Source organism: Hylobates moloch, unplaced genomic scaffold, assembly GCF_009828535.3.
Source record: "Hylobates moloch isolate HMO894 unplaced genomic scaffold, HMol_V3 SCAFFOLD_24, whole genome shotgun sequence".
Lineage (NCBI taxonomy): Eukaryota > Metazoa > Chordata > Mammalia > Primates > Hylobatidae > Hylobates > Hylobates moloch.
Genome location: NW_026652299.1, coordinates 7,427,610 through 7,445,950, shown reverse-complemented (window position 1 = coordinate 7,445,950; position 18,341 = coordinate 7,427,610). Strand labels below are relative to the sequence as shown.

The following is an 18,341-nucleotide window of genomic DNA, read 5'->3' as shown; positions in this document are numbered from 1 at the left end:
ACCAATTCTTGAAGTTCTGTGACCCAGCAAAAAATATCCTAGTATACTACAACCTGCTCAGGCCCAGAGAAGCTTGACTCTAGAGCAGCAGTTCTTCACCACCGTGGAGAAGCATCTTGATGGGTTTCAATCAATTATGAACCAGAGCAAAAGGTATCCGTTATCTATAAGAGTTAAATATTGGAATTTGGCAATACTATTTTTAGTTTATAAAGGAGGGGGTGGAAATCCTCACTTTGACTCACTTGCCTTCCAGTATAAAATAAAGCCTTGGGTGCCAAATAAATGCCAGAAATTTCATATGACCTGTAATCTAACTTACTGGGGTATGGTAAATGCTTTCTACATAGTTACCCTACGCAACATGGGTGTCCTGACAGAAAAAAAAAGATGTGGAGAATCATTAGATACCATAAGTGTACTTCTGGCTTCACATTTTTGGAAAGAACATCTTCTCAGGTTGTAGCTGCTATTTCTGGAGGCTGGAATATTATATTTTTAAATATTTCTTTCTTGAAAGGAGCAAAATAGTTCTACCCTAAGTATAATCATATGAATCTGTAATTGCCTCCTCAGTGTCTATCCCCACTTCTCCTCACAGTAGCCTAACTTTTCCCAGAAAATATCTCACCCCTATTGCCAGCCATATGGTTAAAATGGGATGGATCCCACTCCAGGGAGTGAATCATGATTGGCCAGAGCTTATCATTCTTTTGCTTCCTTAAATTCAGACCTTTCACATATTTAACTAAATGAGATCCTAATATAGTCATTTTATATGTGTGAGTGTTACAAACATTAGTTTATTAAATATAAACAATTTTAAAATATTAAAATTTGTATAAATCCTGTTTTGGCATATTTTGTCCAAATTTTAATATAATGGAAGAGGCCTAGGCTTCTCTTGTCATCTGAGAGCTCTGATCTAGACCACTGATTCCAGACCAGTGACCTCTTCACTAGCTTGGTTCTTCGGTAGCTGCAGTTCTCAACTGAGGCATCTGAGTCCCACAGAGAACAGATCACCTGCAAGGTCTGCTGGATCCTGTGGCCCCACTGTGCTGTATCTGCCCATTTATACACCTCTTCACCCACCTCTGTCAAAATTAAACAGAAATTGAACTCTCTCTCTCTTTCTCTCTCTCTTGCTCTCCTCTCTCTGTTATAACTTTAGGCCTTGGTCTAAAGGTTTGGTTCTAAGAGTGATCTGAAAGGAACTCTCTTTAACCTTGACCTTAAACTCACTCTTTCATCAAAACTCTGATTCTCTGACACCTCTAATAACTTTAGTATATCTTTACTCCCTCAAATTCTGTCTAAAAGAAAATCTGAAATAGTATTTACACCTTTATTTGGAAGGAGAAGGAGAATTGAAAAAAATTATTTTAAAAATAAAGATAGCTTTTTATTTTTTAAAGAAGTAACTAAGCTGGATGTTACATGTTAATCCAGTCTTAGAATGTAAGATAATTCTTTAGATTCCTAGGCCCTCAGGATATTCCTGCCAGGTACATTTTTAAATTTGAGAACACAGAACTTTGAGATGGATAGTAGCTCTTACTCATCATGTCCTGGTGATGTTGGTTTCTCAAGAACAAAGTATACAAAGCCTGGTTTTCTCAAAACCTTCTGTACTGGGGACTCCCTTATCATATAAAGGTATCCTGATGGTACCTTTTTTCTAGCTGAAGTTTTCAGATGAAAAAGAATAGTACCCTGGAAGAGTAATTCGTCAATTTTTAGTCCGTATTGAAGAAGAGGAATAGAAAACAAAGGAGGAGGAGGGGAAAAGAGAAGACGAGGAAGGAGAAGAAGCAGCCGAGGACAATGCATTGCTTTATCTTTGACTTTGGACTTTGCCAAAGGCATCTGGATATCGTTTCCTGGCTAATGCCACTTTCACTGGTGTCCATTATCTAAAATTGTTCAGTATCCACATCACGCGATTCAGCACTCTGGAACATTACAACACCCACGGAGCCTCAACTAGGTCTAAGCCAATACAGAGAGGATTACACTCCGGTAAAGGTTAAACTAAAACCAAATAAGGTAACATGAAAGAACATGCAAATATCCGTTCTTCACATTAGACAAATTATAGCAGCTTTTAATAACATGAATTAGATTAAAACATAACTTAATGTTGATTTGGGAGGATGTGTTCATTCTGTAGTATCATACAATGTTATAATGATCAACTCTACAGGATCATTACACTATGATAATATAAAATAGATATTTCTAATCGAAGCAGTTATTTTGTTAAACCACAGATGGCATAAATATCCTTATACATGATGCAATTGGAATTGGTAATAAATTTATTTTTCTCCCCATTTATGGCAGAAGACCTGTTAAGTGTGTGCCTGAGGGGCTACAATTAAGAATGAGGGAAAACACTGCTTAATAAAGTTGGGATCAGGCATTTTAAAAGAATGCTTATGTTCAAAACAGCTAGAGAACTGACCCGTTTATAGGAAATAGTTCTGCCAGAATTAGAAGTGGAAATAAGGAGACGATAATGAAATACAGTTTAACCAGTAAAGGGCAGTGAACATATGTATCACTCCACACCACACAAATATGCTGCCTGTTTAGATAGAGTTGTGGTTTCTTTTGTCAAGCTATTCTATTTCCTGTTAGAAAGGCTAACTTTGAAATACCACTTTCAGGAATGGGAGATAGAATAAAAACTTTATTAAATTGCTTAAATTATTTCCTCAAATTTCTTTCATGTTGTTTGCAATAATGAGATGAAATATCCTCATAAGTTTCCCATTTATACATAGCTTATGGGAAATAAGGATTCAGTCTTAACTGCTTGCTAATGGTCAAGCATTTACATCTGGAAGTCACTAGAAGGTGTTTTTTTTTTAGGTGAAAGGTCAAAGTCCAAGTGGCAATGATCTATCAATCAGGCACTTGCCTTGTCTGTGGTTACATTCCAGCCATATTTACCTATACTGGGCAGAGGGCGACTCAAGTGGTTTTCTTTCCTCTTCCCCCTATAATGCAAGGAGGCTGAACATTAGCAACATAGGTCATGCCTAATATTGCTATTTGCTCTGAGTTCTTAATTAGCAATTGTGAGAAATAAGTAATTAATACTGACGAGTGTAGATATCATTTAATTTATCATAGTATGGATTTTTTATTTTATAGTTTAAATATAAAGTCAATTTTTGGTCCCCTTCAAAGGCATTTATAGCTAAAAGTCAAGGAATCTCGTGAGCTCATCGTTTTCTTAGCATGCCCCACTCCTCACGTTTCCATGCCTTTGAGCATTGCCCTCTGTTTTCAACCTGATAAATAAACTCCCATGATTCTTCTTCAAATAACCCCTTTTCTCTGAAAGCTGCCCTAGGTCCCTTAGGCAGAGATCTCATAGAGCAACTCAAGGCTGCTTCCTCTCTGCTCCCCCTGTAATAATCTGTTTGCATATGGACTTCCACATATTATTCCACATCTATTCCTGTTGTCTAGCACAATGACTGGCATTTACTGGTAATCAGTAATTATTTGTTTACAAATGACCTTTTTAAAAAAGTTTGACTGGAGATGTATCCTGCCATTAGAGTATAAAAATGCATCAAGACATACCACCTATTAGGTTATTAGAGGAATAAAAAGTAAGTAAACAGGAAGGTAAGAGTTAACATAATTCTAATCCATTTCGATTAACTGTAAGCCTTAATATTCTTTCTATCTTCTACAGATCCATCAAATCTTTTCATTTTTACAGTAGGAATGGTCTTTCAGGTTGCCATCTACATATATTTTTCAAGCCAATTTTCATGGAAACTTTTGTTTACCTGAGCTATCATACTGTTGTTTTCACAGAGGCTTCAGAAATATTTGGCTGAACAATACAGCTGAAAAAAAAAAAAAGATTTGAGGAACAAAAAGTACCAAAGAAAACCTTGTGTTCATCAGAATTAAAATTAGCTGAAGGAAAACAGTAATCATAAACTAAAAACCTTTTCCTGCTATTTGGATGTTCAGCTTTCATCTCTAGCAGCTTCCCCTCCTGAGCCTCCCGAGTTATGTAACAGGTCCCCATATGGGCCGATGAATCTGCCAGGCAAGGCTATCTCACGATTTAAAAGTCTCTCTTTAAAATATGCAAAAAGGCTAACGGAAGGTTCAATTTGTGAGCCCTGCCTCGGCTGCCTCCCGTACGAAGCTTCACCCTGTGACTACGTCATTATCACTCTGGATTATCTGTTTAGAGCGGTACAGCCACCACATACCTAGAATCATGCAGAACAACCTCCTCATTTCTCATGCTCTGAGGCCCTTCCTTGGACTGATAATTGTCGAGCATTCCTTCCCCTTTGAGCAATCCTAGGCTAACGCCCACCAGGAAACAAAGGGTCTCTTTGAGGATGAAAATTGAGACTGTCCTGGCCCCCAAAAAATTACATGCTGGAAAATTTCTATGTACTGAAATGATTGTGTTCCTTTTAGAGAACTCTCTGGTGGACCTAACTATAGGAATAGGTTATCAAAGGGCAGCTTCCCTCCAACCCAAAAGGGAAGAAAGAAAGGACAACTGTGGGAGGAAGTCAGAGGAGAATCAGTGAAATAAATGAACTCTCAATACTTTTGCCCCATAACGAGTGCCTGGGATGCTGGCTATTTGCAAACTATTTGCACATATATTGTCTCATTTCATTCTCACAACCATCTTGTGAAATAGTTATTGATATTGCTCCTATTTTAAAGATAAGTAAATTGAGGTTTAAGGATGTAACTTAGCCAAGGTCATACGGCTAGGGAGGGACAGAGCTGGGACTCCAACCAGGTCTTTTCACTAGAAAGCCTAGGCTCTTACTTCACAACTCTAAGAACTTTTGTGTTAAACAAAGAAAGTGCCCTTAACCAGAACCTGCCCCATATCATGGACTTTTTGAGAAGGAATCTAAGAATCCTTTACAATCTCTCATTTGATTGACAAGGAAACTACACCAGAATCCTCGGTTTAAATGTTCTGGTTTTGGTGTACTTGGCATTATGAGAAAAAACCAAAATCACGAGAGTACCAGTCCATCTCACCAATTTTGCAAGAGTGGAGAAAAGCAGCTTCCAAGGAAAGCCTGTGTTCAGTGCACACTCAATCCTGTACAATGAGAAGTGAAGCTTGTGATACTGACCCAGAGGAACTGCAAAGTTCTCCATCAACCCAGCTAGGGCCTTTGGGATCTGTAAGCTTCATGCTCTGTGACAAAGGAGGCTGATAAAATTTGCCAGGTACTGTCACAACAGCTGGAGAAAAAAGTTTTGTAATTGTGTCTGTGACTTAAGAAGTTCAGTTTATTTGTATATCTTAGTTTACAGAGGATTCCTGTTGGCAAAAGGGCTATTGTGTCTATGACCTTCCATTTGTTTGTCTTAACTTCATTTAAATAATTGTACACAGTCCAAAGCAAGAATAGTATCTGCTACCTCTTTTGTAATTACGCACAGTTCTCTAAACACAGAGGGTACTCACAGTATGTTTTGCCATAAACATTTCAGTTACAAACATAGTGCATCTTCTAGTCTATCTCTTATGCGGAACTTCTGTAGCATCTATGGTGGAGTCATTATTTAAAAAAGCCACTTAGGACTTAAGGAAGTAGTTACATTTCATGAGAAAAAACAGATGAGGACAGCATATTCACCTGCCATATAATAGATGCCTATGGCTTTCATTTTGTTTAAAAATTGCTAATAGAAAACCATACCTTTTCTCAGGCCTCCCACTGTCCTTCATTGCAGGATATATTACTCATGTCAGACCCAAATTTACCTCTGGCCCACACAAACCTACTCTTATCTTGCTGATTGTTACCGTAAATTACTGACATCAGCAAAGCTTTGTCAGGAAACTGAGGTAATTGAAAACTCCAGAGAATTTGAAGAAAAGGCATCCCGGATTATTTTGGGCTTCTTCCTCTTTTGTACAGTTCATGTTCCTTATCTGAGTCATTGCTTAAATAGCTTAACGGCCACGCTCGAACTCAGCATTACATAGAAGACCTGTTTATTCACATTTCCCTTTAACCTACCTCACTCAGATTGTGGTGCTCTTTGCCTCACTAATTTTACAAATCAATCAGCATCTGGATGTCAGCAGTGGAGGCTGATGCTGCTACATGCAGTTAGTGAGAGACGAAATTGTTAATTTATGTGGGTTAACGTTGTGCCTCACTCTAGCATTGTAAATCGTTTTAAACATCTTCAGGTGCATTAAATTATGAATTTCTGGTTTGTATTGGGGTGTGCCCATAGTCCCTTAGGTTTACATCCCTCACTCCCCATTCTATTTTCTGTCTTGTCACTGAATTGTCCTTCTACTTGGCTAAGGACCTAGTTCAGTGGGGAACTAGGTGCTGCCGCCAGCCTGTTTCCAGAGGACCCACACATTATCTTGGTTCTTCTAGGGTTTCAGGCTTTGAGCTGGGCACTGGAGTCGGCACACTCATGGTGTCTTCCTTTCAGGAACACGTTGTGTTTGGGAAACGAACCCTTGGAGAAGTGCATGAATGCAGCACGTAGAGGATCCTTGCAGAAGCCTTAGAAATGCAGAGGAGGGGCATTTCTAAGATTAGGGTTTTAGGGAGGATTATCTTAGGGATGTGACCCTTGAGGTATGTTCTGATGGACAAAAAGAAAATAGAGCTAGGTGCAGTGGCTCACACCTGCCATCCCAGCACTTTGGGAGGCTGAGGTGGGAGGATCACTTGAGCTCAGGAGTTTAAGACCAGCCTGGACAACATAAGGAGACCCCCATCTCTACTCTTTTTTTATTTTTTTAAATTAGCTGGGTGTGGTTGTGCACACCTGTAATCCCAGCTACTTGGGAGGCTGAGGTGGGAGGATTGCTTGAGTTCAGGAGGTCAAGGTTGCAATGAGCCATGATTGCACCAATGAACTCCAGTCTGGGTGACAGAGCAAGACCCTGTCTTAAAAAGAGAGAGAGAGGGGACCGGGAGAGGTGGCTCACGCCTGTAATCCCAGCACTTTGGGAGGCCAAGGCAGGCGGATTACAAGGTCAGGAGTTCAAGACCAGCCTGGCCAATATGGTGAAGCCCCATCTCTACTAAAAATACAAAAATTAGCCGGGCATGGTGGCAGGCACTTGTAGTCCCAGCTACTCAGGAGGCTGAGGCAGAAGAATCGCTTGAACCTGGAGGTGGAGTTTGTAGTGAGCTGAGATCGCACCACTGCACTCCAGCCTGGGTGACAGAGTGAGACTTCATCTCAAAAAAAAAAAAGAAAAAAGAGAGAGAGACAAGAGAGAGAGAGGAGAGAGAGAAGAGAAAGAGAGAGAGAGAAAGAAAGAAAGAAAGAAAAGAAAAGAAAGAAAGAAAGAAAAAGAAAGAAATAAGAAAGAAGAAAGAAAGGAAGAGAGAGAGAAAGAAAATAGAGGGCGGTGTGTCCAGGCAGATGCAATTGGAGGAATAGTGAGAGATGATGGAAAGGAAAGCAAGGAGGGATCAACTCCTGAGGGCCACACTAAGGAATATGAACTATGTTTTGGATGCTCTGGAGAACCACACAGTGATTTTGATGTAGGGCTTTAGCGTGATTAAATTTGTACTCGTTAATTAATTCAGTGAACATTCATTGAATATCTACTTGGTGGCAGTAAGTCACCGAAGTGGGACTACAAAGAAAACACAGTCCCTGACTTTAAGGATCTTATAGGTTTAGGTTTCTTTAGGAGAAGATAGACATGAAGGTAAAAAAAAGTACCAAAAGAGCACTTTTGACTAATGTAAAAACGTGGAATGAATTAGAAGGTGATGAGACCAAAAGTATAGTGAAGGGTGTCAAGGGGGGTGAGAGGAGACCAGTTGTTTCTCTTGAGCACATTATTTTCAATCTTTTTAAAGGAAATACATAAACATAACAGTTGTTAAGACTGTGATGGAATAGTGTTAAAGTAATTCCTGTATGAAGAATATCAAGAAATATCTTTAAAGAACCTAAAAGATGGCATGCTTTTGTCTGCTAGCCCTCTACCAACCATCAGTGATAGCTCCATTCCCTGCCACATTAGAGCCAGGCAGCACCTTGGGTGAGATCAGAGCCAGTGTGGCAAGTTAAGAGGCTATTAGGCAATTCCTGGGATGTGATGCATGCCTGAAATAAGGGAGTGACAATGGTGATGGAGGAAGAAAGACAGGAAGAAGAGCTCATAAGGAGCCTGATGTACAAAATTCGGCAACTCACATAGAGATCCGGCAGGATGACTCTCATGACTTTCACCAGAGTGACCTGGTGGGTGACATTCACCAGATTTTGTAAGGGGAAGGGAGAAGGGTACTGCCATGTCCATTTTGTACAGGTCAAGCTTGAGGTGCCTTTGAGACCATCGGGCAGCGATGCTCACTATTCATTTGGATGTGCAGGCCTAGTGGCCAGGAGGAAGTCTGACCGGGGCAATGCATTTGCATTTTTGCATTTTTGAGTCTTGGTATATAGGTAGGAGTTGAAGTTGAACTGTGGGTGTTGAAAAAGTCAGTGATTGGAATGAGGAGAGCAGAGATTCCCAGAGGGGCCCTGGCAAATGCTACCATTTAAGGGCTGAGTGGAAAAAGTAGATCTTGGTCAGTGGGTAGAAGGAAAACCAAGAAGAATGTGGTTAGGAATTTAAAAGAGTACTTTTAAGGAGGAAGTTATCAATGGAATTAAAAGCTGCCTCTTCTATGTGTAAAGATGTGCTATGATTTTCAAAACAAATTAAATACATTAGGTGGGACTGTTATTGCTAGTAACATGCAATAACTGACTAATGGCATATAAAAAATACCACAAAGCTTAGAGAAAAAGCAAATTAAACCAGGCTTTCAAGTTGATATACCATCTTCTAGAAGGAAAATATAAAGGATGGCATGCCGGCCCTCTGCGAAGAAGACATAGGGTTGGGTTTGTTTTTCTAGCAAAGTGATGAGAGATGTTTAGTGAACCATCCGCTCGCTTTCTTACCTGTGTTTTTTGTTGTCCACTCATGGGTGGGCAGGCAGTAGCAGGCATGGACTAATGGAGCAGAAAAGAGCTCATGGGCACATATGAGAACTCATCCTAGCACCTGATCTCACCAATTCCCACCTTTAAGCCACTGGCTGCCAGAGCAATATTTCAAAACACACATCACTTGCCTCACTCCCCTCTTGCCTTACCCATGGAACTCCCAAAACCCTTCCCAAATCATGGTGACCTAAGTAGATTGTGGGAATTATTAGTCAATTTCACCAGAAACTTGGAGCTGCAAAAGTTGAAGATCATACCGAAGTAATGAATCTAGAGGAACGGGTACATCCCACTAGTTTCTATGATCAAACTCAAAAAAAAAAAAAAAAAAAAAAATCTGCTTAGATCTTCCCTGCCCCTTAATTGTAAATGTTATTCTATTTTTCTCTGACATTTTCTACCTGAAGCAACGTTTTGGTTCCCACACAACACCCTTTTCCTTTGCCTTCTGGTTCTTCCATTATCTTGGCCTGCCCTCTGACAAGGTTTCCCAATTCATGTTTTCCTTTCTCATTTCCCTCTTCTCAGCGCTGACATGAGCCACAAACCTGTAACCATAATGTCTGACTCACTTGGTGCTTCTTCTGTTAATGGACACCATGTGGAACAGGAGATAGGAAAATACTCTTTACAGGAAATCAGATGATAATGCTTGCACTTTGGTGCCCTTTGTAATAAGAATTTAATTATCCTAATTAAAAAGATTACCTTATACAGGACATTTGGGGAAAAGAGCAGGCAGTGTGTCTTTTTCCTGACAATATGCATCTCAAAACCAAAAGGGATATTCCTGCTGATATTTGTTTTATCTGTTAAAGCCCCAGCACCAAGAGAATGGTGAGATCAGAAATTGATCTTGAGTTTTTGACCCAGCCAGAGAGTGAATGCTAAAGGGCCTGGCTGTGGGTTGTTTTGGGAGTGTGTGAGTTTCCTAGGGTTGCTGTAACAGAGCCCCACAAACAGGTCGGCTAGAAACAACAAAGCCTCTCTCACAGTTCCGGAAGCCAGAAGTTCAAAATCAAGGTGTCAGATTCTTCCAGGGGACAGTGTTTTCCAGGGGACCTGAGGAAGAATCTGTCCCATTTATCACTCCTAGCTTCTGGTGACAGCTGGCAATCCTTGGCCTTCTTTGGTGTGTAGACGAATCACTCTAATTTCTGCCTCTGTCTTCCCATGGCCATCTCCCTGTGTGCATCCGTGTCCAAATTTCCCTCTCATAAGGACATCCGTCATATTGGATTAGGGCCCACCCTAATGACCTCATATTAACTTGATTACATCTTCAAAAACCCTATTTCCAGATAAGGTCATGTCACAGATACCAGGGGTTAGAACTTCAACATATATTTTGGTGGAGCACACAATTCAGTCCAAACAGAGGGTTAAGATCGCCATCCCCCCTTCTTTCCCATTTTTCCCTCCACCTCTACCTGTCTTTCATTCCTGAATGTTTCTAGCTCTTCATTTTTTCAGGGACCTCTGAGGGCACCATTTTCTGGGGCAGTATCTGAAATTGAGACCTTCCTTTCTCTTCATCCAATAAAAGCAAACTTGCCTATGCTCCACTCCCTCAGGGCTCAACTCTCAGCTATCGAATTGATAAATTAAGCCAAGGGAAGGTGACAACAGGTGATAATAGGCAAATATCACCCCTCCCATGTATTTGCATTTGACAGATGACTATATGGAGACAGCACTTTAACCTCAAGATGCTGGTGGAAATTTTGCAGTGGGTAACATTTTCTTTTTCAGTACATAGGTCTCTGTCTGTGACCCTGTAATCACGGCTGTTTCCTCAATCTGGGAAAAGGATGGGCCCTGTCTATTACTCTCTTAAGGAAAAGTTATTGCTACAGACAATTTGATCTATCTTTGAATTGCTTGCATTGATTCATTTCATGATTATAAGTGCACTAGGGGAGGAGATTTGTCCCTCACAAGGAAGTCCATCAAGTGAAAGAATTTTATTTCAGAAAATGCCAACCTGGGGAGAAAGCATGTGGACTACAAGCTTGTTTTAAACAGTGGATAATTTTCAAAGAGCGAACACCAGTGCAGAAGGGAATTCAGTTGCTAGGAAAATAAAATAAAATAAACATAATCTTCCTCCCTCTTGTTTTTTTTTCATTTTGGGGTGGGCTGTGCTTCCCAGTCTTGCTGGAGAATGTTTGTCCCTCCCACCTCAGTGGTGACAGACTCACAGTGATGCCTGCATGTCTGTCTCACAGGTGTGGGTTCTGAGACTTGCCAGCTTAGCGAGACTTTGGAGGAATCTCCCACCGTGGTTGTAAAGAGAAAAGGAAAGAGATAATAGTTCACTGGCATCAATAATCTACTTCCTCCGACTGGCTGAGTGTTAGAATAATAGCCTCGGCACTTGCCCTCCCACACCCCCTCCCCTAGCTCCGCCGCTGTCAGATTCTCTTCCCTTCTCCACAACTGGGAACTCTAGGGAGCAGATTGTTTTGGCTGGAATTAGCCGGGCACAGATGGTACCACCTGCTGCATGTTCCTTACTTCTTATTGGCTTCTCTCTCAGCTCTGTGAGTTTTTGTATTTTTTAGGAGTTCAGAGGAAGGGGAAATGGCCGAGGCTCTTGCTCATGCCTGATTCTAGCACAGCTGTTTGGAGCAAACTGGCAACTGCGGGGATAGTGCTGGGACATGCTGATTGGGGAAGGTGCTTCCAGGGTAACGTACCACCGTGGCGTCCTGTTGGCTGTATCTAGTGCTTTCGTTTCCAAAATACAAACTTTCTTCGAGCCAAACAATTTCTGTTTTCCAGGCTGACGGATCTGCCTGTGACCAGACACAAAGCAGGTGGTCTTGCGTGAATCTGAAAAATGAGATTCCTCTCATTCTAAAATCAGAAGGGCATAGAATGTCATGTTACTGTTCTTTTTATAGGGGAGGTAATTATGAATAGGCCACAAACAGGTTGCTGTGCTCATTTCTGGACAAGTCACCGAGAAGAATAACTCAGGAGGCCTCGGGTTCCCACAGAGTGAACCTCATAGATTTATAACCTGTTTTCTCACCTATGGAAACATGACATTGGATCAAAGGACCTAAGAGGTTCTGTTCCTCCAGATCTCCTGAATTCCGTGGAGTTGGTCCTAAATGCTTATTACTAGATCACACGATAAACCCTTCCCATGACCTGGGAACTGTCTTCTCTATTTCTCTGACATCCTCTTCCACCCTTCTCCCTTGTCTACCATGCTTTGTCAGGCTGGCCTTCTTTTTATTCTCCAAAAAAGCCAAACTCATTCCTGCCTCAGGTGTTTGCACCTGCTGTTCCTTCTTCTGGAGCTCTCACTGCACGTCTTCCCATGGCTGACCTCTTTACAACCTTCAGACTCAAGTCAATCACCACCGCCTCAGGGGCTTTTCCCCGTGGCTCCGCCCACTCCCAGCTGACTGTCCGCTACGTCCATCTCATTTACGATCACATCACCTTCTTTTATCTGCAACAAAACAGCACTATCTGAAGTGATCCATAAAATGGTTCTGTTTTCTACTTTCCCCCCGAGAATGTACATCCCTGAAGGCAAAGATATTGTCTATTTATTCACCGCTGTATCCCTAGGACATGCAAAGTGCTTCTCATATAGTATCACTCACTAATATATATATTATTGAGAGAAAGGTGTTATTTTGTGTTTAAATAGAGGAAGCAGCAGGGTACAGAAGGGAACATGGTTGAGACTTCCACATTAGTCCTTTCTTAAGGCACTTGGAACTTGGTATTTTCTTTATTTGTGTATGTCTGCCTCTGCCAGATTGTAAGAAGACTGAGGTCAGTAATCCTGCCATGTTCATTTTTGGGTAGCGCATAGTACCTAGTATTATGCCTTACACACGCTAGGGACTCAGTAGATTGAACTATTATTAACGATGAAACTATTGTTATTTATTAGTCTTATTTGCAGGCCCACTAAATATAATAAAATGAAAGCATCATACAAGTAGTAGAAGTATCAATAGAAGCAATAAAAACATCTATGCCATAACTGGAGACCTGGCTTCTGGTCCCGGCTCTGCCAGTAACTATGGAGTGATCTAGGGTTTTATTTCCTCGGAACACCAGAATTTGAAAAGCCAGGGCTTTGGATGAGACAGCATCTAAGATTCCTTCACACTCTAACCTTTTGGTCTGTTTCTGTGTGTTCCAATTTTCCCATTGCAGATTTATGAATTCCTACTGCTCCTCTTACTGTGTACACCTGCTGCCTTGTTTCCTCCTCAGACTGGACCATTCAATGCATTCAGGGTTCAGAAAGGTCGTGAGCAGAGAAAGTACTGAGGACTCATAAAGTGGGCTCAGGCTGAAAACTGTGGGTAGAGAAGTTGGATGGAGCCACCACTCTCCAATGGCCATGAGCACTGTCAAGAGTCTTCAACAACATGAGTGGGTAACATGTAGCAACAGCAGTCAGTAATTTTTAAAGAGCATTTTTCAAAACTGAGGATGTCTCTGGCTCTCAGTTAAAACAGACTCTAGCCCATAAGCGATTAATAGTCCTAAGATGATGATGTGACATCTTAGAGTTAACAAAGCGTTTCTAAAGTAGATTATTTTCATTGCACTCTTGCATGGAAGAGTTCTTGTGGACCAGAACGAACTTCTTGTAGGAAGTAGAGAAACTAACTCATTCCTTCTAATGTTTCCATAGCCATTTGAAGAAGGGTTTTACTGTGACATGTTGGAAAGAACACTGAACAATGATGCAGAAGACTGAGATTCTGACAATCTATGCTTAACTGTTTTCTAGAGACCATTGTGGGACAGAAACAAACAGTCTATGTGGTCTCAAGGATATGTGGACTTCAGTTTCCTCACCTATCTGCAGGTAGTAGATTAATTAACTGCTTTTATTTTTCCAAAAGTTACAAACATAAAGATTTTCTTCTTACTAAACTCATATGAAAATTTTACTGAAGAATGAGAACATGAGTTTTGACAATTTTAAGGTAGACACGAAGTGTGTTATAATTTGGTCAAGCCATAAAGGAGTTAACACAGGCCAGTTCGTAAATGAAGGCATCTGATGTGAGGGGCCATGACAATTCCTGGGAAAGTTTTTGTACAAATCATTATTCTGATTTTCATTTAAAAAGTCAAGGAAGTACATATTAAGCAGCTCTTGTGGTTAGAACTCTTGTTCTTAGAAGATTTTGTGGATGGTTCCATCCACATTTATTTTAAAGTGAGTGAAACGTCCCTTGTCATGGAATTGTCTTTGATAAATACAAAAGCATTTTACGCTGCAGAAAAAGGAAAGAAAAGGCTCTACTTGGGTGTTTGGCTGATTATTTCTAAGCCTACTTTTCTCTCCAGTACTAGTGTGTTAAGGGTTAAAGCAAGTTGGGCAGGGTGGTTAGTACTTCTCTTTTTCCCTTCTTGCTTAGATGTACCTTCAACCGGAAACCTATGAGCTCACACTTTCTAAGCATGTTCAATAATGAAGTGGTAGACCTCCACAGAATGTTTTAGGACTCAGGAAGTGGTTGAGGGTTATTCAATAGTTGGTGTTCTCCCTTTATGTCTGCACCAATCCTGGTCTGCACTACAGGGTTGGGAAATGTTGTTTGTGTTGGAAGTGGTGTCTTTCAGAAGAGATGTAAAAACCAAGGTCTGGGTTGCTTGTGGTCACTAAATATACCATAATGTTTTCGGTGAGCATAGGGATGTTCTTGAGTTTCCTTTCTAAATTTACATTCTCTTATTCATCCACATTTTTTTCAAGTAATTTGAAGGCTGTATTTCTCTTTTCCTAAACAAAACTAGAATGGCTATAACTGTACTTCTTCACCCTATAATAATACCGTTTTAGGAATGAATAAAAGTGATTTTTTCATGTTTAAGGAAAGGTCATTAACTAAAATCTAAGTTTCCCATAAAATGAGTAAAGGTAATTTAATATTTTCTCAATTTTGTTGTTGGCATATCTTAGAAATTATATAGTTTTTTTCTGGTGAGGCTGTCTTCGGAACCTTTTATTTTTCCAGTATCAACATTTTAAATGTCTTTGACGTAAGATAACAAAATGTAAAATGTCTGAAAAGCACTTCTTTTCAGACTCTTTCCATGTCTTGAGTATTTTTTTTTTTTTAAAACACAGCGATTCAAGTGTACACACACAAACTTAGCAAACCTGCACACACGCACACATGCGCACACCCACATACACTTTACTTCCCTTTGACTGCTCTGAAAATGGTCAGAACAGGATCGTAATGCACAAATCTTTCTCTGAATGTTTCCTTATGTTAGATCAATTCCTTCTGAGTTCTGTGCTTGCCAATGCTAAATTTCCTGCCAGGGCAGTAGTCTATTTTTAACATTTTGGGGGCTTATCCTTCGTTCCAAATCTAACAGGCATATTCCATGGAGTGAAAGAGAGAAAGCTGACTGGGTGCACTTACAAATCAGGATAATCAGGATTTGCAATTTCTGTGGAATCAAAGCTATGAATGAGAAAGACCAATTAGAATACTTAAAAGATCATTTGTCATCGCTTTAATCTTCATGTATTTTTTACTCATCATTTTCTTTGACTAAAATTATTAGAATCTTTGTCATATTAATCTCAAGACCAAATGGGAACAGTAGCGTTCATTTTCTATTTTCAGTATTTTGGAGCATTTTAACATGTCATGCTAGATTATAGGTAGTAGGCGACTCGTTTAATAGAGAAAGTTTTAGCTTGTGGCATATTCAGCATCATATCATCTCAGTGTCGTTTCTCTAATTCCATATTTCATATACAAATGAAGACTGAGGGATTTATTTCTGTTATTTAATAGCATTTGTTTAATTCCGAGATTAATATATCACCTTCAACCCTGAAACAGAGGCCCTCTGAAACATCAGACCCAAAAAATTGGACACAGCCTACTAGCCCAAAAATAACATGTTGCCAATTATCTCCATGTTTATTTAAATATTTTGCTCTAAAGGAAGCAATCATTCCTTTATACTTCTTTAAATTTAGTATTGACATTTTTATTTTGGGAAAGGAGGTCTTTTTTTTTTTTTAACATGGATACAGGAAAAGAAAACTCTCCAATAAAAATATTGTCTAAAAAGTTTGTTTTGTCTGCATGATTTACTAAATATGTACAATTTCAATTCACAGCGAAGGTAACAAAGATTTAAACAGCCAACATCACAAATGTCTCAAGTTCTAAAAAAAAATCACTGTGCACAGTTTAACAATTTAATTGAAAAAACCAAAGCTAAGCCTTCAGTCTGAATCTTTTTTTATGATGGGCACAAGCCATGTATTTTCTTCGTCTTTGTTACACGATGCATATTTCAGTGACTAAAAGCCCCTTCCCATTTTAGTATATTAGGTTATGTCAGTACATACTTAAGAGAGGCATAAATTGCCTCTTGGTACACCAATATGATTTGTGATGTGTTCACATATATGTCATAATATTTATTAATATATAAAATGATCAGATGAGTCACCTGTGATTTTTCTTAATGTCTTCAAGTGTAGGAATGTTTTGTTGCATGTATAAAATTTTTCAAAATTTATAAGAGTGCTTATATAAGCGATAATAATTAGACCAGTGTCCCCTTGATGTAAGGTGTCTAGAAAGAACTCTTCTGCTCTTGAAATATAGAGATTTCACATCTCTACACAATACAGGTTTATAAAGTTTGCTATTATATGAATCTGAATGTTGTGGTCATTCTGATATAATGATCAAGTGAGCGAACCAATTAATCATTAGAAACAAATGTCATTGAATACAGAATAGTTGAGTTACAGTTAAGAAGGGAGCCATAACCTCAGCTACCCTATAAAATCTATAATAAGGTGGTTTTCATATACACATTTTTTCCCCATGTGAATTCTTTGGTGTTTTTCCCCCTCTTTTTTAGTGCTATGATTGATGAACATGCAATGTGAGATTCAAATAACTGCATTGAGCATGTTTATTTGAATAATTGCCCCATTGCACAATAAATAAATCTGCTGAGTGTGTTTGTTTGAATGTTTCTACATGTACATGGGATCACATAGTCAAATAAATGCAGCTGTGTTTATTACAATGTGTGGGGCTCCAGATATACACACACTTGTTTGTGTGTATATCTAGGGCCCTACAGCCCCTGAATGGCCTCACACATCTTGGAGCAAAAGCGTGGTTAACAATTTGTCAGTTCAAATACATGTAAACTTATTATTGGGCAGTCTCCTCAAATTTGTGACTAAGATTTGCTTTTATTAAGGCTTACATTATTAGAAAGATAAAAAATGACCTTTTTTTAAAGTTATCTGATTGTGAAAAGTATCTAATAAATTTATTCATATTTATTCAAATATAGTCCCTTCTTTCCCCCTTCCTCCAAGCCCTCCCACTCCGCCCCCAGTCCAATTCATGCTAAGGAAGATGTATGTTTTGTTTAGCTCTTGCGGAGAAATTCTGATACGCATCTCTCTTCCCAGTTATTTCAGGCCTAAGCCTACAGTGTCATGTGAAGAAAAAAGAAAAGATTGCACAGATATGCTAGAATACAAAATGCTCTTGGAGAAAATGGGCAGGGGTGTTCAGTTGTTCCAGTATTTCCTCATCCTCCCCTGCCCCCTATTCGAGGGGGGAAAGGTTAGATTTAGAAGTAAGCGTGTGGGAAGAGTAAGTATTTGATAAAAGGGAAGAACACATCTGATGTTACTAAAATGCACATCTCTTGGTTGTGGAGGGGAATTTCTTGTTTGTGACCTTGGAGAAGAATCTTAGGATAAATCAGAAGTTTTTATTCTTCCCTAGAGTTGGAGGATTATGCAGCTCTAATGTGCAATAGTGTCAGCGGATAAATAGCATTTAAAAAAAACCCTCAGATATGGGACATTGTAGTGATTGTCACAATTCACAAGTGTTATCCTGATATTTTCAGACTCAGGTATTCTGAGCCTGCCTATGAAATAGAGTTAGGAAAAAATGACAGAGAAGGGGGTAACAGGAGGGGCAAGGCAGGGTCTGCCCACCCTCCCCTACTTCGTGCACACTTTCTTCTTTCCAAGGAGAAAGAGTTAGGTTGCACATTCATTGTTTGTTGGTCCTATCTCTTGTGGATTGGGACACAGATATGCCCCATGGGCAACAAGAGACCTACATTGCTTTAAAAGAGGCCACAGGGATTTATTCTACCCAGACAAAATTTAATGGCTTGATATTTTCAGGTTGAATTAATAAAGTTATCGCCTAGAGCCTTTCAAACCAGAAAAATTTATGTAGTGTATTTATTTGTGCCATTCAAAGAAGGAGAAATGAGGATAGAATTTTCTAAACTTTCCAAAT

At 39.6% G+C, this 18,341-nt stretch overlaps 1 protein-coding gene across 5 annotated transcripts in view; it reads right to left on the bottom strand.

Moving 5' to 3' along the window:
* Nucleotides 1-15,393: 15,393 nt before the first annotated feature.
* The window catches only part of ZEB2 (zinc finger E-box binding homeobox 2), a 136,916-nt gene continuing 133,968 nt past the window's right edge, over nt 15,394-18,341 (bottom strand). For 3 of the 5 annotated variants that reach the window (XM_032145744.2, XM_032145745.2, XM_032145746.2), the window contains exon 10: nt 15,395-18,341. This exon is cut by the window's right edge and continues 3,165 nt beyond it. The gene's annotated coding sequence lies outside the window, so the exon portion shown is untranslated. The other 2 variants (XM_058434316.1, XM_032145747.2) reach the window with 1 other exon arrangement.